Source organism: Caretta caretta, chromosome 9, assembly GCF_965140235.1.
Source record: "Caretta caretta isolate rCarCar2 chromosome 9, rCarCar1.hap1, whole genome shotgun sequence".
Classification (NCBI taxonomy): domain Eukaryota; kingdom Metazoa; phylum Chordata; order Testudines; family Cheloniidae; genus Caretta; species Caretta caretta.
Genome location: NC_134214.1, coordinates 58,843,470 through 58,862,914, shown reverse-complemented (window position 1 = coordinate 58,862,914; position 19,445 = coordinate 58,843,470). Strand labels below are relative to the sequence as shown.

General features: G+C 50.9%; 1 protein-coding gene and 1 non-coding gene across 5 annotated transcripts in view; one reads left to right on the top strand and one right to left on the bottom strand.

Moving 5' to 3' along the window:
- The window catches only part of DGKK (diacylglycerol kinase kappa), a 156,822-nt gene that overhangs the window by 46,764 nt on the left and 90,613 nt on the right, over positions 1-19,445 (top strand). The window contains exon 1 of one of the 4 annotated variants that reach the window (XM_048863926.2): positions 11,368-11,464. The exons of the other annotated variants lie outside the window; for them this stretch is intronic. The gene's annotated coding sequence lies outside the window, so the exon portion shown is untranslated. Of the gene's footprint in view, positions 1-11,367; positions 11,465-19,445 lie in introns of those variants that run through there. 4 annotated transcript variants of the gene reach the window in all.
- TRNAE-UUC (transfer RNA glutamic acid (anticodon UUC)) lies at positions 6,193-6,263 on the bottom strand. The gene has a single exon. It is a non-coding gene; the product is annotated as a tRNA-Glu (tRNA).

Here is a 19,445-nt window from a genome sequence, read left to right as displayed (position 1 = left end):
ACAGCCTTGTGTGTCTTCTGCTATGTTGATTCAGTAGTAAGATGTTTCTTTTATGGTAAAAAGGGAAAATCTTATCTTTTGGCCCTTCTAGAATGTGTTCAATAAAGGAGGTGGATTCTCACCTTCATAACCCTGATGTAAATCTGGAGTAACTCCAGTGATTTCAACAGGATGACTCTGGATTTACATCAGTGTAACCGAGTGGAAGTTGCAATGTGTGTGTTACATTTATGGAAAGCAGACCTTGCTGGTTGATGCACTGAGCTGTACTGTTCAATTAACAGTCATGTTGTTCTTTCACCCTCGACAGAACCTAATGTGCTCTGGGTTCGGGCTGGAGTGGACTGGAAGCAGACCTCTCATCATGTTTACATGTATGTTGCAGCAGTGCCTAGGGGGCCCACAGTGCTGGGTGCTGTGTAAATAGAAAGTAAATGGCGACTCCTGCCCCAAAGAGCTTGCTATCTAGCAGACGGGTTGGCTGAGGCACACAAGTGGGTTGGGCTGGGGGGTTGGCCAGGGCTCACTTCTTACCCAGTTAGGAGCAGTGCTTAGATCTGGCGCCTGCCTCGCAGCCACTGCGGGGTGCAGATGTCTGTGTGCAGAGGTGAGTTCTGAGGGTGACCTGGAGGAGGCCAAGGTAGAGACATTACGAGTTTAGAGGGAAGCTCCCACCATGTGTTGGGGCAGTGGGGAGAGCGTGAAGGGCTTGTGAAGAAGTGGGTGTCTGAGGCTGGCATTGCTGATGAGGTGAAGGTGGTAGCTGACCTGATGACAGGATATTCCATAGCTCATACTGCAGTCTGCTGGTAATCTGTTGTACTTCTGTTTACATGTATTTATGCCAATCATGGGCCTGATCCAAAGGCCACTGAAGTCGCTGGGAGTTTCTCTCTTGATTGTGATGAGTTTTGGGTCAGATTTTACAAAGGGACCTAGGCACAGCTGAGTGGGGAGGTATAGAAAAAGTAAAGCAGGATTGTATGGCTGCATCACTTGATTGTAATCAATTTTCTGGGTGATCGCAGACTCCAATGATTGACATTTGCAGCCTGAACCACTGCCTAATGATGGTTTTTGTTGACTAATTCCCTGGGGTTTTTGGGGGGGTGGGGGAAGGAGAGAGGGATGGCGTTGTATTGATGTATCTTTATATGCAGAATTAATGAGGGAAGAGTAAAACTGAATTATAACTTAGAGACAACTAATATTTCGACTGACAGTTGCCAGTAAGGAATTAGGAAGTACAGAGGATCTCTTGATTGGAAGAGGGACACAGAAGTTATATTGATTAACTGATATCACAATTCAGAAGGTGAGTCACACTGAGATTAGTGCTGTCAACAAAATAAGTGTGTGGCTAAGGAAGGCAAAATCCCCTTGAAGGATCAACAAGAAAAAGCATACTTCTGTGGAAAAACTTGACTTGGCGTGCAGAGGAGGATGGGTTTGTGGTGAAGGCCCTGGCTGGTAATCAGCAGTTTCAGTAATCATCTCTTCCACAGACTTCCTTCATGACCTTGGGCGAGTCATTTAATCTCTCCCTGCCACATATATGACCCTACTTTACCATGGTAGCTGTGTGCCTCATAATCTTGAATGTTTGTATATTCCACCCACCCATCTGAGGGAGGGAAGAGCTATTATTTTGATTTCACAGAGGGGAAACTGAGGCATGGAGAGCCCTCATGACTTGTACCTGTCATCCAGGGAGTCTGGGGTGGAGCAGGGAATTGAATGCCAGTCTCCCAAGTCCCATGCTAGTTCCCTGACCACTGAACTACCTTCCTCTCTAGAGGACTCACCCTTCCTTCTCTGAGGAGTTCCCATCTGTAAAATGGAGATGGTAATTCTTCCTTTCTCTCCGCTCCATCTGTTTTAGACTGTAAGCTCTTCCGAGCAGGAGCTGTCTGTCACGATGTAAATGTTCAGTGCCCAGCACAAAGGGGCTGCTGGGTGCTCCCACAAATGACAATTGGCAGTTTTTCTTCCTGGCTCTGTGGTGGCTGCCACAGAGTTGTGCTAGGAGTCCACACGGATACCTGCCCGCATTTGGGATGTGATACTGATGCTATTACGTTGTTCCAGGACCCCACATCCACTTCCCAAAGCGAATGCCAGTCAGAAAGGCATTCTTGCCCAGGTCAGGTTGCTGGGCCTGGGGATGAAGGCCAGGAGTAAAGGGTGGTGCTACAGACCAGTGCGCCGAGGCCATTCAGAAAGAAGGGCTAGCCGGCACCATTGTTAGAGGAAGCTAAGAGGATGTGCTTGGTGCTACGCCCTCAAAACAGCCCTGTGCTGGGTGGGGTGGGGGTGGGGATGGAATGGGGGTAAGGCTTAGGTAAGGCTTGGGCAGGGGACGTTGTTCCATCTCACAGAGGAGGTCGCTATATTGACCTGTGGTTTTATTCAGATGTGGAATGGAGCCCTGGCCCAGGGCCATCCAGCTGGTGCGCTGCCCTGGGGTTACAGATCCTGTGAGCCTGGGCCCCAAGAAGCTGTGAACCCACAGCAAGGGCTGCCTGCCAGCGGGCAGCCGAGGAGCTGGGTGGGTGTGGCTGGAAGCCAGGCAGGGCTCTGTGAAATGTTTCCATCAATGAATTGGCAAATTTGACCCCCCACCACCCAGAATGCTGGCATTTGTGTTAGCCAGGCCCTTGCTTTGACATCTCATCTGAGAGACGGCAGCTCTGGGAGCCAGCACCATGCTGGGGCACACGGGAATCACCCCAACATGGCCTGCAAACACCTGGGCCCACTCCTGGGATAGTTCTGACCCAGCCAGGTCCTGTTTGGCTCATGAAATCTGCCCCCATTGCAGCCTGGGCAGGGGATAGCAGCCCTAGGAATGGGCTGCATGGCGAACACCCAGTGCTAACCCCATGGTTTGGCTGGGAGCCCATCCTGCAGAGCCCTGGGCCTGGCTAACCCTGCCAGTGCCCTGCAGAGCACAGCCACACGAGGCTAGGCAGCGCCATGCTGAAAGTCCGAGCACCCGGGGCTATTTTTAGCTATTCCCCTCTGATCATATCACACCTCAGTGTTGTTGACTGACTGTTATGAATGACTCGAAGGTGGTGGCTTGTGATCGGCCACCAGATAGTTTCGTTCTGAGGTTCACATGCTGTCCTACTTTACTGCTGGCTGAGAGCTGGAGAGCTCTCACATGGGTGCTGTGGAGCACAAAAGAGAAGCTTGAAAAGGCGACCCCTCCTGGCTATTGAGCCTGCTTTTCCTCTGGGCGCGAATCCGGGTCACTCTGGAGAAGTGCAGGGTCAGCTCAGGAGAAAGTCCTGGCCGTGAAAGAAGAGCCAGACCTGGTCTACAGGGTGCTGAGGGGGAGGGGCAGAGGGTTAGCCAGGCTTTGGGAGCAGCAAGGCTACAGTGGCAAATCTGATGTCCAAGTTCCCCCTCCTCCCTCAGTCTCTTCACCTCAGCTTCAGTGCACACCTGCCCGGTCCTGTGCCCCTCTCTCCGTCCCTTCCCATGAAGCTGCTCCCCTCCTGACTAAACACACCCAACCCCGCTGGTACTAGCACGGGCCACTTGCCTGGGGTCTTCTCCCTTCCCCCAGCCTGGGTCTGCCTGGGCTGTTTGGATCGGCAGTGCCTAGCATGCTGGGGCCCCTCTCTGGACTGGCCCTTAGGCTCTGCTGTAATGTAATAAACAGGCCTAAGAATCACACCCTCCCAACCCCACAGCTGCTGTCTGAACATTTTAGGGTCTATTCTGCGGCCCCATTATTGTCCCTTCGTACATGGAACCTGATTCTCAGCTGGGGTAAATCAGGGCCATCCCACTGAAGTCAGCAGAGATCTGCGGATTCGCACCAGTGGGGCCTCTGCTTCCCACTGAGTCTGGGTCTCCGTTCACCCCCTCCCCTTCCCCCAGGGTAATGCAGGCCAGTCTCTCTGCCTGTGTCTTCTGCTCTTCTCCTAGCATGGCTCTTGCCTTTTGCTCCTCCTTGCTGTCCTCCTGCCCTGATGCACTGGATGATCCCAGGTCTGCAGTGCAGAGTGCCCGCAGCGAGATGTGGTGTTGTGCTTTGCAGGTGTCTCTCGCTGGGACAGTGAGTACTGAACAATAAATAATAAGCCACCTTTTTTCAAATCAATGGGTTCTGCGTTCCAGTGCTATTAGCAGCAGATAAACAGAGCAAGAGCCAATGTTTTCAGATCTGCTAATCAGGTCTAAATCATCCACTCACTTGGTTGGGCCAGAGGAATTATTAAAGTGGCAGGGTTTGATTAAAACCAGGTTCCTGCTGCTACTCTTTTGGCAGCACCTCGAGGTCCAGCAGAGCTCAGACCCCCCTATACACCTAGGAAGACAGTCCTTACCCAAAGAGCTCACTGTCAGACAGACAAAGCATGTGTAGGGAAAGACAGAGAGGCCACCCAGGAGGTCTCCTTATCCCATCAGGGGACGTGTTTATCCAGGGATCCCAGGAGAGGCACCGGTGTGCCAGGAGAGGACAGGGTGGGGGGGATAGTCAGCTGCTGGCTCTTCTCTCAGTGAGCTCTTGCCTGGCATGTACTGACTGAGGTGTTGCCTTTCAGATCAGAACTAAACCTGATGCTCCGACTGCTTGTGATCCCTAGAGATCCCCAGTGCCCTTTCTCAAATCGAGGAGTGTGGGACTGGCCAGAACCTAGTTGACCATGACATTCTGAGTCCCCAGAGTCCTCCCTGCAGCTTGAATTGGGTACAGTGTTCCTCTTCACTGCCTGATGCTGCCTGCTATGCAGCGCTGCTACGTGCTGCTCCACAGCTGCTGCCTTCCACCCCAGAGTTGGCTGCATTCCAAAGGGGGATGCTGTATAGTGCTTTGGGATCCGGTAGGATGAAAGCTGGAAATGGAGTGCTCGTTATTCTTATGTTACCCATAGCGATGGTGGGAACACAGGCAGCTTGTGGGGTAGCGGTCTGAAGGGTTGGTGTGCAGGAATGAGGATGCTAGTAAGGAAGGTCATTCTTAGCACCTGCCACTGGAGTCAATGGCAGGATCAGGCCCTTAGCCTGGGTCTACACTTGCAAGTTGTACCAGCATAGCTATGTCGGTCGAGGTATGAAAACCCAGCCCCTGCCTGATGTAGCTGTGCTGACCTAATCCTCAGTGTAGACGCAGCTACATCAGCGAGGTCAGGGAGGTGTAATGCCACTTGGGGGGGTGGTTTCCTACACCGATTGAAAAGCCCCTTAGTTGGATGGCCTGCATCTGCACTCAAGGGCTGCACTGAGGTAGCTGTGCCGGCATAGGTGCTGTCGTGTAGATGTACCGTAGGCAGGAGTGATTCAATCACGTGTACCCCTGGAATGTCCTCTGATTCGGGCCCCTGACCTCAGCACACAGCCTCCCCCTGACCTGCCATGCTGTGCTGGTGTGTGGGGGGGAGGGAAGGAAGGGGAATGGCTGCAGGGCTCCTCTCTAAGCCGAGCGGGCGGGGTCTTTGAGGGGGCCCAGCTGGGGTGAAAGGGGAGACCTCCTGAACCCTGCGGGGTTGGGCTGGTCTCCCCATGGAGTGCACACATCAGAGTGCCGGAGCAAGAGCAGCACGCGTCCTGTGAGCATCGTGGCCTATCCCTGCTGGCCTGGCGCCTGCGCTGCCAGGAGGAGGGGGAGATGTGTGTGAGGAGTACAAGCTGCTGTGCAGGCGCAGGCAGGTAAACACTCGCTCCCCGAGGGATGTGGTGAGGTGGTGTGTGCTCCCCGCCCCCGGGTTCAGACAGCAGATCGAAGACATGATCCGGAAGAGAGAAGTATTTATAGAAACCAGGGCAGGCGAACAAGCAGAGCCCTGAGCCAGTGCCAGTTCAGTGGCTGGCGATGCCTCGTGCTTTCAGGGAAACCTTCTGCTGGCATGTGCCAGCTGGGGCTGACTGAGAATTGGGCCACCTCCTGTGCCCAGCGCAGGTCCCCCCAGGGTCGTGCAGGGGCCGCACCCTGCAAGGAGCACAGGTCAGAGGTTTTAAGCAGAGTCCCAGAAGTGCTGCGTGCCCATGTCATAGAATCATAGAATATCAGGTTTGGAAGGGACCTCAGGAGGTCATCTAGTCCAACCCCCTGCTCAGAGCAGGACCAATCCCCAATTTTTGGCCCAGATCACTAAGTGGCCCCCTCAAGGATTGAACTCACAACCCTAGGTTTAGCAGGCCAATGCTCAAACCACTGAGCTATCCCTCCCCCGAAACTTCCCATACCGGGAGTTGAACCCGGGCACCTGGGTGAAAACCAGGAATCCTAACCGCTAGACCATATGGGAGGCGTTGATTGGGAGGCGTTACAGTCAGTACCTGCAGCTCCCCCTAATCCTGCCAAGGATCAGGCCCTTGGGCTCTCCTTCGATTCCCCCACTCCCCCGGCAAGGATTGTGGCTTGGGATGAAAAGTGCTGTGCGGAGCCCAAAGAGCTCTGCCAGTAAACGGGAGCTCAGACTCACTTCAGGTCTGACGCTGGGGAGACGATCCTGCCTGGGTTTTGGAGGCCGTTGAACTCCTGTGTGCTAGCGCACCAGTGGTAGGTGTGGCCTACGGGCAACACAAACATAGCTGGAAATGACAGCAAGGACGTCAAGTAGGCATCTCTGTGAGAATAACAATGAGGCCTTGTCTATACCAACTGTACTGGGAGGCAGTGACCATGAGTTGGTTGAGTTCAGGATCCTGACGCAGGGAAGAAAGGTAAGCAGCAGGATACGGACCCTGGACTTCAGGAAAGCAGACTTCGACTCCCTCAGGGAACGGATGGCCAGGATCCCCTGGGGGACTAACTTGAAGGGGAAAGGAGTCCAGGAGAGCTGGCTGTATTTCAAGGAATCCCTCTTGAGGTTACAGGGACAAACCATCCCGATGAGTCGAAAGAATAGTAAATATGGCAGGCGACCAGCTTGGCTTAATGGTGAAATCCTAGCGGATCTTAAACATAAAAAAGAAGCTTACAAGAAGTGGAAGGTTGGACATATGACCAGGGAAGAGTATAAAAATATTGCTCGGGCATGTAGGAATGATATCAGGAGGGCCAAATCGCACCTGGAGCTGCAGCTAGCAAGAGATGTCAAGAGTAACAAGAAGGGTTTCTTCAGGTATGTTGGCAACAAGAAGAAAGCCAAGGAAAGTGTGGGCCCCTTACTGAATGAGGGAGGCAACCTAGTGACAGAGGATGTGGAAAAAGCTAATGTACTCAATGCTTTTTTTGCCTCTGTCTTCACTAACAAGGTCAGCTCCCAGACTGCTGCGCTGGGCATCACAAAATGGGGAAGAGATGGCCAGCCCTCTGTGGAGATAGAGGTGGTTAGGGACTATTTAGAAAAGCTGGACGTGCACAAGTCCATGGGGCCGGACGAGTTGCATCCGAGAGTGCTGAAGGAATTGGCGGCTGTGATTGCAGAGCCATTGGCCATTATCTTTGAAAACTCGTGGCGAACGGGGGAAGTCCCGGATGACTGGAAAAAGGCTAATGTAGTGCCAATCTTTAAAAAAGAAGGAGGATCCAGGGAACTACAGGCCAGTCAGCCTCACCTCAGTCCCTGGAAAAATCATGGAGCAGGTCCTCAAAGAATCAATCCTGATGCACTTGCATGAGAGGAAAGTGATCAGGAACAGCCAGCATGGATTCACCAAGGGAAGGTCATGCCTGACTAATCTAATCGCCTTCTATGATGAGATTACTGGTTCTGTTGGTGAAGGGAAAGCAGTGGATGTATTGTTTCTTGACTTTAGCAAAGCTTTTGTCACGGTCTCCCACAGTATTCTTGTCAGCAAGTTAAGGAAGTATGGGCTGGATGAATGCACTATAAGGTGGGTAGAAAGCTGGCTAGATTGTCGGGCTCAACGGGTAGTGATCAATGGCTCCATGTCTAGTTGGCAGCCGGTATCAAGTGGAGTGCCCCAAGGGTCGGTCCTGGGGCCGGTTTTGTTCAATATCTTCATAAATGATCTGGAGGATGGTGTGGATTGCACTCTCAGCAAATTTGCGGATGATACTAAACTGGGAGGAGTGGTAGATACGCTGGAGGGCAGGGATAGGATACAGAAGGACCTAGACAAATTGGAGGATTGGGCCAAAAGAAATCTGATGAGGTTCAATAAGGATAAGTGCAGGGTCCTGCACTTAGGACGGAAGAATCCAATGCACCGCTACAGACTAGGGACCGAATGGCTAGGCAGCAGTTCTGCGGAAAAGGACCTAGGGGTGACAGTGGACGAGAAGCTGGATATGAGTCAGCAGTGTGCCCTTGTTGCCAAGAAGGCCAATGGCATTTTGGGATGTATAAGTAGGGGCATAGCAAGCAGATCGAGGGACGTGATCGTTCCCCTCTATTCGACATTGGTGAGGCCTCATCTGGAGTACTGTGTCCAGTTTTGGGCCCCACACTACAAGAAGGATGTGGATAAATTGGAGAGAGTCCAGCGAAGGGCAACAAAAATGATTAGGGGTCTAGAACACATGAGTTATGAGGGGAGGCTGAGGGAGCTGGGATTGTTTAGCCTGCAGAAGAGAAGAATGAGGGGGGATTTGATAGCTGCTTTCAACTACCTGAAAGGGGGTTCCAAAGAGAATGGCTCTAGACTGTTCTCAATGGTAGCAGATGACAGAACGAGGAGTAATGGTCTCAAGTTGCAGTGCGGGAGGTTTAGATTGGATATTATGAAAAACTTTTTCACTAGGAGGGTGGTGAAACACTGGAATGCGTTACCTAGGGAGGTGGTAGAATCTCCTTCCTTAGAGGTTTTTAAGGTCAGGCTTGACAAAGCCCTGTCTGGGATGATTTAACTGGGAATTGGTCCTGCTTCGAGCAGGGGGTTGGACTAGATGACCTTCAGGGGTCCCTTCCAACCCTGATATTCTATGATTCTATGATTCTATGATACTGCCTTAACCCTACCCGGTATAGCTAACTTGTCCAACCTCTGGCGTGGATGCAGTTAGAATGGTATGAAGGTGCTTATACTGGTATTGCTGTTCCCCTAAGGGAAGGGGAGTTAGCTCTAATGGGTAAGGCCCACACTAGGGATTGTACTGGTATGTGTAGTTCGGTGAATAATCACCCCCTAACCAACGTGGCGTGGGGAGACCAGGCCCAGCCCACACTGCATGACTTGCATGACCAGCTGCTTTCCCAGGGTTGGGGTGTCTGGATCCGGGTGTTTTGTTTGGCTGCCTGTGGAATTCAGCAGCGGATCTGCTGCAGTTGCAGTGGGGGAGGTTTAGATTGGATATTAGGAAAAACTTTTTCACTAAGAGGGTGGTGAAACACTGGAATGCGTTACCTAGGGAGGTGGTAGAATCTCCTTCCTTAGAGGTTTTTAAGGTCAGGCTTGACAAAGCCCTGGCTGGGATGATTTAACTGGGAATTGGTCCTGCTTCAAGCAGGGGGTTGGACTAGATGACCTTCTGGGGTCCCTTCCAACCCTGATATTCTATGATTCTATGATCTATGATTCTATGATCTGGGTGCAGACTCTGACGCTGCAGCGGGCACTCTGGGCTCGTCACATTGTGCGGCCTGCAAGCGTTTGGTTCCAGACTGTGAGAGCTGCGGATAGTCTCTAACAGCAGTCTGCACGTATGCTGTGCAGCACCTTGCTCTGCTAACATTGATTTAACCTGCACCCCCTTGGGAAGTAGCTTGGTATTAGTAGCCCTGGTTTCCAGAGGGATAGATCGAGACCCAAAGAGATCCAAGTAAATTGCTGAAAGTTATGTGGTGAATCACAGCAGAACTGGGAATGAACCCAGGAGTCCTGATCTGCATCCTGCTTCTCTTTCAGTATCTTGCTGGGCTCTCTCCCTCAGCCTGCAGCGTCCATTTTACTAGTCCAGGAGATGTGCAGCCTGAGTGTATTCATGGTGCAGACCAAGCCCAGGTGTGAACAGGGCCAGTCTGCTCTCACTGCCTTTCTGACATGCCTCCCCTCAACCTGGAGGGACCCTCTGTAGAGCGAGAAGGAGAGAGCGCTCTCTGCGATCTGTCCCACCCTGGGCCTCTCTGGTGCTGACCGCAAACCAGGTGGTAGTTAGGAGATGAAGAACTGGACCGAGACCCTCTTTACTCATGTTGTATTGGCCCTACACAGACTTCACAGGGAAAGGTGATTTCCAATCCCTGTGGCAAGTTCTCTCATCATGCTGCTAGCTTGAAGCCCTGCTGGCATTTGGCCTGGAGTGCCCCGCTTCTGTCTGTGCAACTTTATCCAGACTGTCAGGCATAGCTAGGCCGCTGGGGTTGGAACAATAGCATCTCTCTGGTAATGTCGTGCTGGCAGCCCAGGCTGAGTCCTAACCCCCAGCTAGGCCCAGCTGTGGGTGCCAGTGCTAATGGTGGGGGTGGCTGCTGTTGGATATGGCTGAAGAATCCAAAGGATTACAGCAAAAGCAGGGCACTGAATGCGGAGCAGGTTGTGCCTGGGGTGCTGTTAGGTACATGTACATTTACTGTGCACAAAGGGACTTGTGTTGGAGACAGTGTGGTCTAGTGGGTAGAGCACTGGACTCAGGTGACCGGGGTTCTACTCCTGGCTCTGCAACTGGCCTGCTGGGTAACCATGGGCAAGTCATTTCCTCCAGCTGTGCCTCAGTTTCCCCAATTATAAATGGGGCTTCTGATCCTGACCTCCTTTGCAAAGTGCTCTGAGCTCTACTGATGGAAGTGCCACATGAGAGCTAGGGATTATTAGGATTTGCTTAACTCGAGCTCTCCTTGCATGAGTATTAGCCACACGCTCATTACCATGCCCTATGTCCCTTCTGTACCAACCTCATGCACTCTCTGAACCTTCCCCCAACCACCAGGGTGCCCTTGGACTAGGCCTGCTATGCGTCCAAGCAGGAGACACCCCTTTGTTCTGTCTTGCTGGCTGGCCAGGGAAGCTGCTCAGCAAATATGATCAGCTTCTTCTGGTGAATGGGTTTTGTTCTGTTCTTTCACTCACACATAAACTCCTTGGGGGGAAAAGGATCTTAAAAGCTCCAGGTGTTTTAAGGAAGTTAGCAGGACCAATGGGACCCCACTCGCTTTTCCTAAGGAGGAATTGCAGAAGCTAGAGAGGGATGAGATCTCCATCTCCCAGGGATTGATCCCTCCAGGAGATTTACAGAAGAGCAGGGAGTCCTGACTCCCCAGTCTGCTGCCAAGGGTACTAAGTACGTCTTACACCCAGACCTTTTCAAAGCAGTGTCAGTTACATCCAGAAATATGCTGCCTTGTATTCCTGTCAGGCCGCATGGCACTTGCTTGCTTTTCAATTGCACTGGAGAAAAAGAGGGCATGGCTTTCAGTGAAAGGTGGGGGTGTGGTCAGGACCAAATCCTGCCCTCTATTGGTTGCATTCCAACAGCTGCAGGGTGGGGAAAACAGTCAACTGAGAAAGAGCAAGTTGGAAGCTGCCCAAAGGAGCTGTAAAGTGCCCATTGCCTACTGGGCACACAGGAGAGCAGAGCAGATGTGGATACTGCTGCAAAACTGTGAGTGCCCGTGGGAGCTACCCCTGTAGTACTGGAGGTGCTGGGTGGCGTTCTGACTGGTGTTCGGGGCTAGGGAGCCAAGCAGAGGACTCTGTCCTGTACGGGTGTCTTCATTTTATTGGGCTGCCTTGTCTCTGACGCGCAGAGGTCAGTTATGGAGCTGATGCTTGTGCATGTTCCTCTGTCCCTGGCCTGTCTGACTGAATGTGCAGTATCCCTACTCTGTGTCTCCAAAGGCACGTGCATTGATAAGAAACTCACCCCAGAGCTTGCAGGCATACATGTCTGCAACAGCAATGACACTGCACATGCAGACCTGTGGTCAGCACCCATCCACACCCACGTCACTGGAATATTTTGCCTCACACAACTGTGACTTACTAAAATGCTGGGGAGTTATGATCTCTCCCCGGCTTCTTGATTACTTTCTCATTAGCCACACACCTTGTGCTTGTGCACTGCCTACCTGCTTCTGCTGATACCATCAGCTGTCTATGCTCCTGTGTTAAGCATAATAGAAATCTTTAACAGCCTAGCTCACTGCTGTAGCTACAGGGGCCTCCGGGTGGGAGAAGGAGCTTTTACAGCATTTTAACATATTTTAAAAAGTCCTTTATGATCCACATGGGCTCTAGCTCTGGGTGTGAGATTTGTACACATACTGTTATTTCTCTCCCATCCAAATGGTCATCATATTGCGCCCTGCCATGCACAAAGTATAGACATCCCATTACACACTGAGATCAGTGAACACAATGGGCTGAGGCAGAGAGGTGAGTTACTGAGAAATCAGCTGAAGAATCCCCTAGACTTGCAAATCTCCACAGGGCCTGAGCCCAGAAAATAGAACCTTGTCTACCTTGGGGTACATGGTCTGTGCTGCAAGAGACATCCAGGAGGAGAGACCTATATGTGGCCTCCTCCTGCAGTCCCTTGAGCCAGCTGGTCTGAAATGAACAAGTGTTTATCATAGTCACAGTCCTTTGTGCTTCTCTGGCATCCTCCCTCTGAGGAGCTCTGCCTGCATTGCAAACTTTAACAACCTGGGCACAAGAGTCTTGTTTAAGGTCACACAAGTAGTTGGGGGCAGGGCTGGGCATTGAATCTAGGAGTTCTGGCCACCAGCCTCCTGCTCTAATCACAAGACCATTCTCCAGTGAGCCTGGGGGAAACTTTGAATGATTGCCCCGACGTTCATTGCTTGTAACTCCCTCTTAGGGCTTGCAAATGAAAGCCAGTCCGCACCTGCTGCTCCGAGCGGCTAGAGGGTGCTATTGCTCCTCACGTAACCTTTGAACTTGGTGAATTGGACGGTTCAGGCAGGACTTCGCCTTTCCCACCCCCCAAATACTCTGTAACAGAAATAGCTCTCTCTGAACGTGTGGTCAGGGCAGCTGGCTGTGAATTCTATGTGGTGCTGGATTACAGGCCTCTGGAACTTCGAGGAAAGCAGAAGTGGCCAGGGAGCATTCAGCGTGCAGAAGGAAGTTTCACTTCTGTTGGGTCCAAACAGAAAGTGAAGGAGGCGACTTGCTTTGTCACGATGCACATTGATTTTCGGATCAGTCCCTTCGAACATCCAGGGTGCGGCTGGGGGGCGTGGACGGAGCAGTGTGTCATGAGAGATAGTACTGCCGCTGCATGGGCCCCACTCGCTCTGTGAGTACATGGAGACATGGCCCCAAGCACCTAGGCAAGTCTGAATGCAGCCAGGAGGGGGTGCTGATGACCAGTCGTGATGCTCTGGAGCAGATCCTCTCCCTCTAGGAACCTTGTTCGTGTACTTATTTTCTAGGCATGCTTTGCATGGCTCCCAACTATGAGGTATGGAATTGGATCGCCTTGCAGAGCCCTCCGAGAGCTGAGTGCCAGCATGGGGCAAGGAGGATACTGCTGCTACCTAGGAGGAATATTGACACTGATGTGCATGCCCACAGACTGTCCCTCAGGGTGGGAGCAGCCTTACGGCTGGCAACGGAATCAGATGGGGCTGCCTTGGGGAAGGGGAGACAGCTGGTCACCTAGGCAGTTAGTGGATTGGATCCCATTCACCCAGGGAATGGGGGCTTTATCAAACTCATCCGTCTCATCAGTCTGTCTGCACAGAATGGACCAGCCCCTCCAAAATCCCCCATCCCAACATGTGCTGAGTCTGGTGTCAGACCTGGGACTGGTTCTCTGGGGGCTTGCTCCAAAGACCTGGGCTGCGGATGCGGCAGGAGATCCCTCCAGGGCAGGGCAGCGGCATCCCTGCCAAGCCTTTGACGCAGTGTGGAAATGAAGCCAGCTGGAGAATCAAGCGAGTGCTCCCATGGATGGTGATGGCAAAGCCTCCACCGGGGCTGCTGCACTGGGGCATGGTGACTGTGGAAGCTGCAGCCAGCCTAGTGGGATTTAGCTGCATGTAGCGATTCCTCAGCTGCCTGCAAGGCGCTGCATGATGGTTGCATACAGGCAGCATTGTTAGGTAGCCACCTGATGGTGACAATGTACTTTTCTTGGCTTGGCTGGGCTAGCAATGTGAGTATGTCCTTGCACAGCCGGGCCACTGCAGCCACACTGCTATTTTTAGCCATGCTACAGTCACACCTCCGATTGCAGTGTAGACACACCCTAGGTATCAGGGACCAAAGGAAATTGGAATGAATCTGTAGGCTCAGACAGCAGAGTCTCCAGTAACGCCCTGCACGTGCAGCAATGATGAGAGATCTCAAAGCCTCCCACACCAAAACCTCAGGCCCCCTGTTGCTTGAGTTAAACGACAACCTCTGTTTGCTGCTAGTGGTCTAGGGTTTAGAGCTACTCTGGTCTTGTCTGCATAAGAATGTCTTTTCGGTATAAACCATGGTATGAATTTAAACCGATGTAGTTCTACCAGTATATCACCTCTAGGGACACGTATTCTGGTATCGGCGTGGCCTGTTTTCGGCTTAGCTTGTATCACTTGGGAAGGGGTTTTAACTAGGGCTGTCGATTAATCGCAGTTAACTCATGCAATTAACTCAAAAAATTAATCGTGATTAAAAAAATTAATTGCAATTAATTGCACTGTTAAACAATAGAATATCAATTGAAATTTATTAAATATTTTTGGATGTTTTTCTTCATTTTCAAATATATCGATTTCAGTTACAACACAGAATACAAAGTGTACAGTGCTCACTTTACATTATTTTTTATTAGAAATATTTGTACTGTAAAAACGATAAACAAAAGAAATAGTATTTTTTCAAGTCACCTCATACAAGTACTGTAGTGCAATCTCTTTATCATGAAAGTGCAGCTTAGAAATGTAAGGTTTTTTGTTCCATAACTGCACTCAAACAAAACAATGTTGTCGAGCAGTCTGGCGGTCAAGCTGCCTGGAGTGCCTGGACCCCAAGGACCCAGTTGGTTTGGCGGTCAAGCAGCCTGGGGAGATAGACAGCAGGAGATTGAGGACATTGAGCGCTGGTTGGCCAGCTACTTAGCACCACATAGCTAGGGGAGTTGGGGAGTGGGGAGCAGAGGAACCAGCCAGCTGGCTACCTGGCACCCTGGGGAGCTGAGGACTTGGGGAGTAGGGAGTGAGATGAGTGGGTGAGTGTGACATTCCCCTCTGGTGTTGTCTGGACCAGTGATCTGTTAGGCCACTTCAGTCCTTGACTCTGGGAGCCAGCCTTACCCTGCTGTGAGAGCCCCCACTCCTGGGCTGTTCACGCACAGCCTCTAGCATGTAAGCTGCTCCCAGCTACTTGCAAGTGAATGACACTAGCCAATATCTCCAGTCCCACATCAGAATGGTTACCAAAATAAAATATAAGCATGCAGTCTAAACTCTCAATCCTATTAGACTGGGCAGCAACTAGATTAAGCAGTTTTTCTCACCCCACTGGATATTGCAGTCCTTAGTATACAGGTTTGTTTCTTAAACCTGGGCCAATCTTTTATGTTGGAGTCTTGTCTTCTTCTCAGTGTCTTGGCTGCTTGCAGCGAAGGTGGAGGCAGGAGAAGGGCCCAGTATGCGTCCACTCTATCTATTTTATACTCTAGATCCATGTGCTTGTAGAACACAAGTCCAGGCATGTCTGTGGGGCATTGCTGAGTCTCTCTCAGCAAGGTTGAGCAATTCCCCTGGTGGGGACTCATGCAGGTGAGTCATTGCATTGTAGCTCCCTTGCTGGACAATGACTGTTGATGGGCTGTTTCACACCCCACCTAGGTGTTGGTTACTTTCCTTGCTGTTGCCTCTGGGGACCTAATATCTGGCTGATTCCCCCAACTTACAGCATGTTTTAGTGACAACCATACTACACAATTCTCATAACTTCATATGCATTAATGATACTGAGTCTGCGGTTGTGAAATTGCGTTAATACAGAGGGCCCTGCCCCAAATCTGAGTTTTATAGATTCTGAGTAAAACTACCCTTTAATTTGCTGCAGTTGATACAGGACTTGCTCATCCTTGGATCAAAATGGTTTCAAAGTGCCAAGTATTGTTCATTAATACAGACGGGCCTTTAGTTGGTTGATGGCTGCGTTTTTCTCGCACTACTGAGGTGAAGGGAGGGTTTCACACCTAGACTAAGATTCATTAGGCCAGTGAATCTGCATGGTGTAAGGAGTGGTTGACTCAGATTCTCTGCCCACTCTTATTGGAGCAAGTCTCACTCCCCAGCTTGTTTCAGAGGAACAGCCGTGTTAGTCTGTATTTGCAAAAAGAAAAGGAGTACTTGTGGCACCTTAGAGACTAACCAATTTATTTGAGCATGAGCTTTCGTGAGCTACAGCTCACTTCATCAGATGTATACCGTGGAAACTGCAGCAGACTTTATATACACACAGAGAATATGAAACAATACCTCCTCCCACCCCACTGTCCTGCTGGTAATAGCTTATCTAAAGTGATCAACAGGTGGGCCATTTCCAGCACAAATCCAGGTTTTCTCACCCTCCACCCCCCCACACAAATTCATTCTCCTGCTGGTGCTAGCCCATCCAAAGTGACAACTCTTTACATAATCAAGTCGGGCTATTTCCTGCATAGATCCAGGTTTTCTCACATCCCCCCCACCCCCATACACACACAAACTCACTCTCCTGCTGGTAATAGCTCATCTAAACTGACCACTCTCCAAGTTTAAATCCAAGTTAAACCAGAACATCTGGGGGGGGGGGGTAGGAAAAAACAAGAGGAAACAGGCTACCTTGCATAATGACTTAGCCACTCTCAGTCTCTATTTAAGCCTAAATTAATAGTATCCAATTTGCAAATGAATTCCAATTCAGCAGTTTCTCGCTGGAGTCTGGATTTGAAGTTTTTTTGTTTTAAGATAGCGACCTTCATGTCTGTGATTGCGTGACCAGAGAGATTGAAGTGTTCTCCGACTGGTTTATGAATGTTATAATTCTTGACATCTGATTTGTGTCCATTTATTCTTTTACGTAGAGACTGTCCAGTTTGACCAATGTACATGGCAGAGGGGCATTGCTGGCACATGATGGCATATATCACATTGGTGGATGTGCAGGTGAACGAGCCTCTGATAGTGTGGCTGATGTTATTAGGCCCTGTGATGGTGTCCCCTGAATAGATATGTGGGCACAATTGGCAACGGGCTTTGTTGCAAGGATAAGTTCCTGGGTTAGTGGTTCTGTTGTGTGGTATGTGGTTGTTGGTGAGTATTTGCTTCAGGTTGCGGGGCTGTCTGTAGGCAAGGACTGGCCTGTGTTTCCTTTCCTCCCAAGATCTATTTTTATCTTTGCTAAGCACACAAACCAAGGCCACCTGCAGCTTCCCTGACTCACTTCCTCATTCACCTGCATGACAGGAAAGGCAGGAGCTGCTCATTTGCATGCAGCCATGCTGTTGGTCCATTGATACTTTGGTTTGAGCTGGGGGCTTCCCTGGGCTGGGATAGTAAGTGCAGCTTCCTGGGACTCCAACTTGCAACTCGTCCTGCCTTTGACTCACTTGCTCAGAAACCGTGAATTGCGAGGCAGACACAGTCCCGGGAGTGTAGCTGCGTGCAGGAGGAGAGCAGCGTTGGCTGACGGCGCCAAAGAGCAAGGTTTGGATATTGGTATAATGTCACCATCTGACATGGACAGATTAGGGAGGTGAATATTTATGTCTGTCTCTCTTATACACATACACACACAGCTCCCAGGTACACACATACACTCACTCTTTCTCACACATTTTCACACACAGCTCCCCATCCCAGGTACAAAACACACACACACACACACACCCCTCCCCGGGTATGTACGCGCACAAACACACGCACCTCACTGTACATGTACTGTACATGTGCGTGCACACCCACACCCACAGAGCTCCCAGGTTCACACACTCTTTCTCACACATACACACGACTCCCAGATACCCCATCTTCCTTTCCTATATCTCCATGCATCATTCCCACAGATCCACACTAACGTAGGCGCCCCAATGTACGCTAGACCCCAGACATACAGGCTCACCACTCACAAATACACTCCTATGGCCGCACAGGAGCGCGGCGGTCCCTTCTTTCTGTTTCTCACCTACATGTCCACAGGCATGCAGAGACTGTGCAGAGACTTAGCTCCTTCTTGGGGCTGAAATGTGCATTCCTCTGGAGCATATCTGTGCAGAAGGGCTGAGAGAAATCTCTTCCACTGCCAGCCAGACTGGGATGGGGGAAGGGGGAGTGTGTGCCTTCTGCATATTCTGCATGTCCCTCAGATTTCCCTGGGGGAGCCGATCCAGGGCATGTGCCTTTTGTACCAATGAGTGGCCATTAGTTTCTCAAGCATTAGCACAGACCTTTGGAATAGCCATGGTGGAGCAGTCCATGGCTGGAGACACCTGGACCATTGACCAATGCAGAAGCCAGATGTAAAACCCTGCATTCCACATTATTCTGTATTGCTCTCTGCCTCCTGCTGGCAATCGGCTCACCATTTCAGGCAGGAGTGCTAGCCCTTTAAATGTTGTGTAGGTTATAGACTAGAGCCTGACTCCACTGACCTGCCTTGCAAGACTGGGAGGGTGTTGAGAAAAGGCCTTTCTTCCCGCCAGCAATAGATCTGTGAGCTGGGGGATCGCCTCCCAAGGGAAGTGGTGGAAGCCTCAGTCTCTTGAGTCATTTAAAACCAGGACTAGCCAAGGCTCTGGAGAGTAGCTTGTAGAGACAGTCCAGCCCTCGTCCTTTAGTGAATCAGATGGTGATAATAGCATTTAAATTGTGCTTTTAATTTTCGATGGTGTAATCCTCACAGCAATTCTGTGGGCAAGTGAAGTATCTTTGACTAGATGACTGGGTGCCCCGTGAGGCTGCTTCCATCTCTAACATCTGTGATGCTGGGACAGTAAATGCAGCAGTTGCCAGTCTGATATGGTGATCCACATCTTTCCCCCCTCTTCTAACATTTAAGGGTAGGGGAATGGGTTGGCAAAAAAAAGTCAAATTCCCATGATAATGTTGACAGATATATAGCCAAATAAGCCTACTTAGTGTACATATGTGGTCATGTGTGTTTGTGCAGGAGGCAGTGGGTGTGTGAATGCACATATGTGGGCATGCATGTCTGGGCAGGTGGGCATGCATGTCTGGGCAGGGAGGCGATAGGTGTGTAAATGCACGTATGTTTGTGCAGGAGGTAGTGTGTGTGTGAATGCACATATGTGGCATGGGGGTCTGGGCAGGGAGGCGGTGTGTGTGCGAATGCACGCATGTGGCAGGGGGTCTAGGTGGGAGATGATGTGTGTATACCCAGAGCCAGGCTTAGGGACATGTGCGCTAACAATAACACCTGCTGCTTTCTTGCCCAGGTCCCTCTCCAGGGCTGAAGAGCTGAGGCTGGGAGCTGGCAGTAACAGATGCCCAGCTGCTCTTACGAGGGTGTTAGAGGAAGTTCAAGCCATGCCCTGGAGTAGCCATTTCTTCCATTCTCATTGCCCACTGTGGCACTAACCCTCCCCCACATTCATAAAAGGGAAACGACTGATTTGT